We start from the raw sequence: 10,321 nt of genomic DNA on the forward strand, positions 1-10,321 counted from the left end.
TATTCCTATCAAGCATCCTCCTTTACTATGGTGTGACAACATCAGTGCTATCTCTCTGTCCAACAATCCAATATTTCATGCTCGTACAAAACATGTTGAAGTGGATTACCACTATGTCCGAGAATTAGTCACTAACAAGCTTTTGGACATAAAGTATGTGTGTACTGAAGATCAAACTGCTGATATCTTCACCAAAGGTCTATCTACTGCTCGATTTCAATTCTTAATTTCCAAGCTTTCAGTATGCCAAGCACCCTTCAGCTTGAGGGAGGGTAAAGACAGAGAATCAAAGGATGATAGTAAATTGAATGAAGACTAAAGACTTTGCCATGTCAGCTTAGTTAGTTAGAGTAATATCTAGACAGCTGTCATTTGTAACCGTCAAAACAGTACTATATAAACAAGTCTTGCTTCTGAAATAATCAAGAATGAAATTTCTCATTTTATAATTTTGAGTTCAATTCTCATTTTATTAGTCAGCTCCTGTACAATATGGTTTTTGTAAGGAATAGTAGAGATTAGCACATTGTTAGTCGCTTTTTGTATTGTATGGTTGTAACCTAGAAAAACGGTAGCCATTAGCAATTGATGCCGCCAAAGTCAAGTATCGGCACGTGTCAATGCTATTTTCCAACAATGGGGCAAAACTTTTAGTGAATATGTATAAATTTTCATTTGAAACTTTTGATCTGAAAATTTTGCATATCAAATAACACCGCCCTGTGTTGGCGCAAATATTTCTGTTTGGAAGGGAAACATGATGTGGAAAGTCCAAAGGGAATTTAATCAGTTCCTAAAACTTTGCAGCTAGATTTTGCATAAGTTAACGAACCAAATTTAACGATCTTGAGAGGTCGTTACTATTATTGTTACTAGCCACGCTACAAGCACCAAGTTCTTTAGCATGGATGCTAGACTTGTCTTAAGTCAAATACCCAAAATGAATTTATTGTTCTAACAAGTGAGAGTGGTGCACAAAAGAAGAGCCACAATTAGGAGCGTCATAGCCACAAAATAGCAAATATCACCCCACTGCTTGATTGTCAATGTACAGAAACAAGGCTCTCTATGTATGTTGTTTCACCCGGAAAACAATTTTCTGCTCCAAACGACGAAGAATAAGTAAGAGTGAGAGGTTGTCCCGTCAAATTTTCACTTTTAGATCAATGTAACACAACTTCGGATGTGTTGTGTAGTACTAGAGTTCCACCTTCGTTTACAAAGCATCTTGGTTTTGTGAACCAAAGATCGACTTCCGTTTTTATGATGAACTGCTTAGTCCACGACCCTCCTTTTGCACCCCATACTCTTTCATCACCCACAATTCAAGAAAGGGTTTTCCCATGGTAGGATATATACAGAGTGTAAATGTCTAAATTTACACCAAAGTTAAGACTTAGCTCTTAAGTTAGGATAGTGAAAATGGAATGATTTTGTTTGGTGTTAATGGTTGATTTTCATGTGGATGAAGATGCCTACGAATCTAGTTTGTATCTTGGGAGATAGTTGTGAGTGGATGGAGAGTCAGTAACTCAGGTTAGGATTCATTAACCAGACTAGAATTAAGCCACATGTAGTTCTTAAGGGTAACTTTTATAGGGATTAGGAGCTTGCATCAAATGCGACACGTGTACAGAAGAGTATAGATGTGCGGTCGGGATAAATAACATGTGTCCATGAAAAGCATGCATGTAGTAAGTGTAGGCAGTATTTAGGTTTATCTGAGTTGGCATAGGGTGTAATGATGGTTGATGTCTATAATGGTATATATATATTACGACGAAAAAATGGCTTAAGGATAAAGTTAGTAATGATGACAGTAGCAAGTTATGACGTCACGAGATAAAGTCGAGTGACGAGTCGTTGGGTGCTCGTTGGGGTGTTGAGTATGAGTCTTTTGATATGGCGAGTGTTTGGAGTTGTTTGCGAGTGTGAAGGCCAGGCACTCGTATGTCTGGGGGTCACATTATATTGGGGGAGTCATTGTATGTGAGTCTCGTGCACATCACGTGACTGGTGGGATGTCATTTACACAAAGGTTTCCATATAATGTTGAGACCTGAATCTCAGGGAAATCGCGACCAACCAGATTTTTGGCATACAGTGACCTACTAATTGACCTACTTAATCGACCTACTAATGATAACCATTGATTTACAAAGAGATATGTGTGAGTGCATATTGCAATGCAAGCCAATGGTATCCAAATAACGAGTCACAATAGTAGGTCTAGAAAGTAGCTCTTGGGAAACCTCACCATCTACTAGTCCGCCGAAAGTATTGAAGTCCAATTATTTCCACACATTATGCCGGTATGTGTATATCCCACCAAAAATGGTTACAATGGAATATATAAGTCCACACTAAACCCACTATCAAAATTAGGTCATTAAGAGACCAACTGTCTAATATCATTTTATCAGTAATATCATCAGAAATTGAGAACAATAGGAAGCATGTTATAGGAAGTTCAAATTTATTCCCTAAACAAGTCTCATTTAAAGTTCCATAATAACCCACTAAATTCTTTTGACAATCAAAGCATCTGCATAGTAAGGATCTACATACCACTTGTAAAGGAGGGTTTTGGTTATCCCTTACAAATATGGAGGAGGAGGAGAAGGGGTTTAGAAATGGGAAATACCGAGTTCGTTGTTGAGCGAACTGCCTACGTATCTATCTCTCGATTCTGGGGGGAGAGAAGAATCATGTCTGGCATAGTTCATATGGGAGGTATTTATAGCTGGTGGATGTGGTTCTCTATCCAACACGTGTACTGACAAGCACAAATGTATGGTTGAGATTGAGAATGAGTATTGGAATGGTGTTGGTAGAAATTTTGTAATGATGGTGAGTGGTTGCAGTGGTTCGTAATTTGCGGAGACAGCATGTGTAAGTACGGCCTTGGCAATGATTGCTTCTAGAAGATATGCTGTGTCAAGGATCAGAATGCTCTGCATGAGGATGTGCGAATCGATTTGTTCTGGAGCGATCTCGTAGCTCAGGGGTATGAGCTGATGATGTAGGTCGCTCTGAATGTAGCTTGGGGAAGTGTGGTATTTCCGCTATGCTGGACACATGCTTGATATTCCTAAATGAGAATATCACTCCCTCACACAGCCCCCTCTCAGTAGGTCGTGCTGTACATTGAAGCGATCTGCTGAGAGAAAATGGTGGCGCGTGTTGAGCATGAGTGAAGAAGCGGACTGGCGTGAATGGAAATACCCACCGTACTATGGAAGTCGACTCATGTTGTATGACGAACTGATGTGGAGTGATAGCTGGCACGTGGTTGGCACGTGAGAGAATCTTAGCAGTTGGTGATGAAACGTGTCGCCGCTTTTTCCGGAATCTTGAAAAGACAGGCCGGTCTTTGGTAGATGTGTGCGGACTAGGGCTTAGGTTGTAATCATAATGTATTGGGAACTGGAGGAGCGGTTGTATAAACCAACTTTTGGAGATCCGAAAAGCCACTTTTTGTTTTGTTTCCAGAAATGCAGAGACTAGAACTCCTCAGGTTAGTGCTTCCGCCATTGTTGATCTTATTTTTTCTTCTGTTCTTGCTTGTTTCGTTCGTTTAGTAGGTCGACTTTAGCTTTTCTGGTCTAGCATTAGTAACCACTAAGAAAAAGTGACATGTTTGACTCTGACAATACTCAATCTGAAGAGATTCGGGAAGTGTCACTGAGTTATGGTGAAATGGAGGAGGAGAGGGGGGAGTCAGAGGGATTTGGGAGTGAGGATGTGGAGGAGGAAGTACGATCTGAAGCTGTTGCTGCTGTAGCTAGTACTTCAGGTCGTGATAAGGGGTCGTCCTTGAGTGGGTTGCCTCCTAGGGCTGTAAATAAACATACCACGAAAGCTTTCGCTGATCTGTGGGAAGTTTACGGTATCCAGGGGGCAACCTGGAGATACACGAACTGGAGAAGACCGTAAAGGTGCTTAGTGAGATGTACACATTACCGAACTACGGGATAATAGTCTGCGAGGGGCAACTGAGGGCTGGTATGAGGATACCGTTCTCGAAGATGACTTGCAACTTTTTGAACTTCTATTGGAAATCCCCCTGCCAGTTTGTGGGTAATACTTGGCAGCTGTTTAAAGTGTTTGATCTACTGAATGTGAGTGGTGAATACTGACATTATTGAGCATTACACGGTAAAGCGATCTCGTGCTTTCAACTTTAGCTTGCAAACTTTGACGGGAAAATCTAGCGTGATGGATCGTGTAAGCAATGAGGCTTGGGAGAGAAGGCCGTTGCTGTTAGTTGGAAACTTCTGTGCTAGAGGATGTAGTTTGCAAACTAGGGTTTGCAATTTTGCTGGTGGGTAGGAGTGTATTGTTCTGTTGTTTTGACGTTTGGATTATTGATATTTTAACTGACTTGGGTCTTTGCTGTTTTTGTAGAGCTCGTTATAAAGAAGCGAACTAAACGGGGGGAAATAGAGAAGTTTGCGAAGTTAACTCGAGCTTATAAACGGGCGAAACTACTTGAGGTCACACATTTCTTTGTGGAGAGAGGAGGTCGCGTGGTTAGGGAGAAGAGGAGGGATCAAAAGAAAAGGGCTCGGGGTCAAACTAGCTTAGTGAAGCAGCGATGGAGAAGCGTAAGAGCGAACTGGTGATAAGGGAGGACAGGAACCGAAGTCGTGCTGGCCCTAAGCGACCCACTGGAGGTGCTGGTGCCTCGGGGGTTGGTGGGTCGAGTGGGCGACCTGAAGGGGGGGTCTAGTAGCTCTCCTTTAGAGTTGGATGAGATGGTCTCCAAGCCTCGCGAGCGAAGCAGCTCGTTGAAGAGAAATGCTGATATGACTGAGCAGGACGTGCCAAGGTTGTCAAGGCTGCGAGGCATGTGCTTGGGGATAACTCCGGTGCTGGGGGCGTGTCTGGTGGTGAATGAGTTGGTGGTAAGGCAACTCGTAGTTCCAAGTTGAGGCCTGCACCACTCTTAGATCTGGAGACCTTTGGGGTCGGTCAGAGTTCACCCCCAGCGTCCCGAGAGCCCATCTCGTCAGCAAAGTTGAAGGCCCCGAGTAAGGTGAGTGGGAAGTCTGTTATGGCTGATGATGATTTGGAGCGCCTAGTGGTGTACGTGGACGACCAGAGGGTGCAACGAACTGTGAAGCGAACTGATGTCGGCTTCAAGTCGAGTAAGATTGCATCTTGCCTGCTTGATCACATATCTCTGGATGACAGCCATAAGGAACACTACACCATAATAGGCTATTTGCAACGGCAAAAAAGCGTTGCTAATAATTTTCGCAACGCTTTTAAGAGTTGCAAATATGGCGTGGGTAAAGTGTTGGAAATATTTGCAACGGTTAATAAGCGTTGTAAACAGAAATTTCCAATGCTTATTATAACTATTTCGTGCACAAATTTTAAACCTTTGCAACGGTTTTTTATTTCACAAACGCTTTTTAAGCGTTAGTAATTTGTTAAAAATATTACCAACGGTTTTTAACCGTTGCAAAGTTGTTAGTTAATTTAAAAAATAATAATTTAAAATTCGTTTGCAACGGTTATAAACCGTTGCTAATTGGTTGCTAATAAAAAAATAATAATTTCTCATATTTTGTAGCGAGACCAGCTAAACATACAATAAACAATGAATACAAGAATACAATAAACAATGTATCATCGTTGCCAATTGAAATAACTGAGTCCACAACCATAGAAGCGAAAAATTCTTTTTCACCACCAATCGATCAGCTTTGAAGAGAGTGTGGTAGCAGCACACTTTGCCAACAAACACTTCTTTTCTTCCATACTTTTCCCCTCAATACTCACAGCAAGTTCCTTAATTTTGCTAATTGTCTGAAATACAAGTAGCAAACTCATGACTTCTAGAACAATTTGTCATGAACATATCCATCCAATCAAACCAAAAGATCCAAATTCCTTACCAAATTGAAGCAAAATAAAACTACGTATAAGACTCTGTGAGTGGACACCATCCTCAATGAAAAGCTTGGCCTCCTTTAAAAACTCTCCCGCAAAAAGAATGTATCTAGGGTAAGTGACATTAAAATATCAACCACATCTAGGGTAAGTAATGTATCCATGTAAAGTAATATAAAATCATGGAGACAACTATCAATCCATTTAAATAATTCTAGCCTCCTAAAGGTATGTCCAAGCTTACATTCTATCCAACGCTCAAAAAATTGTCAATTTTGTAGTCATTGGGTACAAATAGTTTTGAGATATGCCAACTTGTTAATGAGTATGGTCGCCCATATGGGAAGATGACCACAAAAAATATCCCTTAAACTCTTCTCCACGTAAGTATCCCAAATATTCATTCCCATTATACATATATAAGATCAAATAGTTAATTTCACCTTTCGTTTTGTATTGCAGAAAATGACAGCCTGGGTGATTGTAACAGTGTCATAGAGATCGCACAAGGTATCAAACTTCCACTGTTCTTTCTCAACAGCAACAAAGAACTGTTTGATTCCCTGTTATTAAACAAAGACAAGCAACAAACTTAGTATGCCATAAAGATGAAAAGGCTGCCCTCGTAAAGTAGATCAATTCCACAAGAAAAAAACAAATACCTCCAAAGTTAGCTCATCACGTTTCACAAGGATCCTAACAGGATCTGTCATAATTGTCATTTCCAAAATTTCATGTGGAAGGGTTGCAGAGATCAAGATGACCTGCATATACACAAGTGCCATTTCATGAGTAACTAACTGCAACTTTGTAATAGGATTTTGGATCTAAACCTTAAGAGCTCATTATAGATATATGGTATGCCGACAAGGAATGGGTATTGAAAGGTGATCAGCAAGAAAAATCCTTTCACCACTAAGGGCACTACAAGACTATGGCATTCCAATATAGACCATATGAAGTGGTTTGTGTAATACATTAAATAATCCAAGATACAATGACATATTAGGCTATAAAATATCAAACATCTACACAAACCGACTATAGCATGACTAAGTAGCTAAGGCGTTAAGTCGCCACTTCTATTAAGGTTTCTTATCAAAGCAAGACAAGAAGACCTACTAATTACCTCAAGCTCGGTGGAAGATATCTGTAAGCGACATAAATTTGATCTTTAAACCCTCTCGCTCAACATCTCATCGATTCATCCCTGTCTCAACATAAAAAATTACAATAAATAACCCGACTCTAACCAACTCAACTAATTCTAGTAGAAAAAAGGAACGAAAACTCACAAGAACCAATAGTTTAATAGCTCTAGTCCTTAAAAGTAGCGTCCTCTTTAATCATACACAAACTCTACCGAGGAGTTCGAAAACAACATGAACACCATACTCAAGTTTCCTTATATCTTCACCCATACTTTTCCCTCCAATACATCCATGTACTTAAATACTCATATAATCACCAAGTGCCAATATAGTCTTCTCAGTCTATGAAGCTAGTTCTCTAGTAGGTGACAATATCAACACTTGTACCCTGTAAACAAAATAACAATTAAACACATACTAAAAAGAAAAGAAATTGGCAAGCAAGGGCAAGAAAGTAAATTATTATTACTCTCTGGAGGAAGTATCAACCATCTGACAAGCAACGATACCAATCATAGAAGTTTTTCCATTACAGTTGGGCTTGAGCAATGACGTCCGCGACCTTCAATTATAGGTAAAACTGCTCTCGTTGAATGGCCGAGGGTTTTTCAAACCCATGGTGGTAGATTCCACGTAGGAGGTCGTTGTTAATTCCCATTTTATCGAAAGTTGAAATTGGTTCGATTCTATATATGTGTGGTTTGAAATACTAAGGTCTCGTCGTCTGGTCCGTTTCGACGGGTGGTGTTGTTTCGAAAGGGGAAGAAGGGTTGCAGCCATGGTAGGGAAATAGATTGCACTATCCGGTGGAGTGCTACTTGAACCAAGAGCTACAAAAGCATGCTGCATAACCTGTCCTCCATCTCTTGCAAAAGTAGGCCGAACAAGAAAGGGAAAGGAATGGGAGTTGCTTTAGCTTCCGTGATTGAACGAACACCCGGAATGCACATTAGCAAAATATCTGGCCGGGGAGGATAGTGCAAGTAACCCGGCGCGATGTTGCTAGAGTCATGGGAGAATCTAGAGAGTCAAGATCATTGACCTGAGTTCATTAAATAATTGGATTTAGGAGCAAGCTGGGGAAGAAAATGAAGTAATAAACAAATACATGGGACGAGGACACCAACCTCGGCGGTTAATAAAAATGGAGTAGCATGCGGATGAAAATGCACAGCCCGAAGAGAACGTCGTGTCTTCAGTATGATGGCTGGTGAGGAAGTTTCTCCCCTCCTATTGTAGTGCCATATGTACAATTGATAAAGAATTGCAAAGTCAAATGTACGACGGAAAGAACAAAAGGTCCACAAGCTGTGCTATGATACAGCTCAAAGTAAGGGACTTCTATCCAAGAGATAATGGTGTGTAAAACAATGAACTGCTAGCAGCAATAGTCCATTACCTTGTGGCCCAATGCTACAGCAAGAAGCTCCCCTTGTGCATGGAAAGCAATAGAAGCAATAGGCGGTCTGCACTGCCTTGAAAAAATTATGATCGATCAAATTGTACAAAGGAATTTACATTTGAATAAATAAAAAAGAATTTGCAATGGAGAAAATGAAATAATACCGGTACCGCCATTGATAAAACGAACTAGTGCATCAACCAACAGAGCATAACCGCAAAACTGTCCACCATTCTCCCTCCTCCTTTATCCGGGCTTGGGACCGGCAGCGCAAAGACTTTCATTACTTTGCACTGGCGGAGTTAAAAATAGGGTTGTTATCTCTTCAACCTGCAAAAAACAAAAAAACTTTCATAATATAACATTCTTATAAACCATCTAGCCATCATACCATCATAACAAGTTATAGTGCACAAGTTTGTTATGTCATTCTTACATCTTGCAAAAGGCTCCTACCATTACTTACAAAAAACATACTAAAAAAACCAAAATAGATAAAGTTTGCATATCCCACACAATAGATTACTCATACTGCAACCTTGATTCAAGCCAAATCAAAGGCCCCCCTTCAACAAAATCACTAAGGTCCGAGCAGCCAAATTGAGGTCCATCATAAATAGGAGCATTGGGAACCAAGACTTCCTGGATGTAGATCTTTTTCTCCCCTCCAAGGACGACTCTGCATGCCATGGCAAATATTAGCGGTGGTTGTCATAACATACCCCCTAGCAACCGGAACACCATCTCTACCTAATAGGGTAACCTTAAGAGGTGGACTCAACGTTTCAGCAGGAGGGTTCACAGGAGGGTTCGCAGATTCAAACATATTCATTAAATTCTGTTGAGACGAACGATGAACTGAGTTGGAACCAACATCGGTTTCGGGTGTTGTATCCCCACACGGCGGTTGACTATTCGACATTCCATTGTTGGTTACAAGCTTAAGCATATCCTGACAAAATGAATGACAAAACTAAGATTTATATATATGATGAAAGCAATAAGTTTAATATTTAAGGCAAACTCACCATCAACACACCCTCAACTCTAGCTATGGAGGACTTCATCTCACTCATTTCTCCCTTTAAATTCAGAATTTGATGAAGACCTTGCTTGTGCTAACATCACCTTCGCATAATATTTGTATGCGTTTTAATTGCTTCTTAGAGAGGTTAGAGCTGATTCCACGAGTCCTATTCCTTTTGTCCATCCTAAGACTTGGGTCAATTAAATCATTATCAAAATCAAGATGAGTTGCACTGCCCTCTCCACTTGAAGTTGCATTTTTTCTTTTCTTTTGAGCAGCCTCCACCAATTCCTATATAGTGTTTTCCATGGAAATTAGTTCAAAACTAACAAGTTAGTACAAACTTAAGGTAAATCAGTCGAGAAAAAATTGTCTATAATAACAAAGTAATGAACTAACATCCTGCACACTAGTTCGTGCATCATTTACAAAGGGAAATACTATGCCAAAGACTTAACAAAATTATAGTTGGAACTCAAGTGAAATGCAAACTCACATAACGGGCTCGAGCGCTCTCCAAAACAGTTCCATTACGACGTTCATGTCCTGCTTTCCAGCTGTCTACCCATTCGTGTATCTTGTCCGGATTTTGTTGATTCTACATGTACATTGGTAAATAATTGTTAGCATATCGTGATCAAAATTTAAAAGTTTATGGAAAGACACCTACCATTTTATGCAACATGTTGGCATACGTATCCCGCCCAAGTGTATGTCGAGAATCATTAAGTTTTATATTCTCACCATTCTTCGCATTTCTTGTCATCACTTCAGGAGTGTTCTCATATAGTACAAACTGTTCCCCAATGATTTGGATCAATGCCATCCGGCATCGCGGCA

General features: G+C 40.3%; 1 pseudogene; it reads right to left on the bottom strand.

The window, feature by feature from the left end:
- Window positions 1-5,932: 5,932 nt before the first annotated feature.
- On the bottom strand, window positions 5,933-8,630 carry LOC147499965 (eukaryotic initiation factor 4A-III homolog B-like; annotated as a pseudogene).
- Between the last annotated feature and the right edge of the window lie 1,691 nt (window positions 8,631-10,321).

Source organism: Coptis chinensis, chromosome 5 (genome assembly GCF_015680905.1).
Source record: "Coptis chinensis isolate HL-2020 chromosome 5, ASM1568090v1, whole genome shotgun sequence".
NCBI lineage: Eukaryota > Viridiplantae > Streptophyta > Magnoliopsida > Ranunculales > Ranunculaceae > Coptis > Coptis chinensis.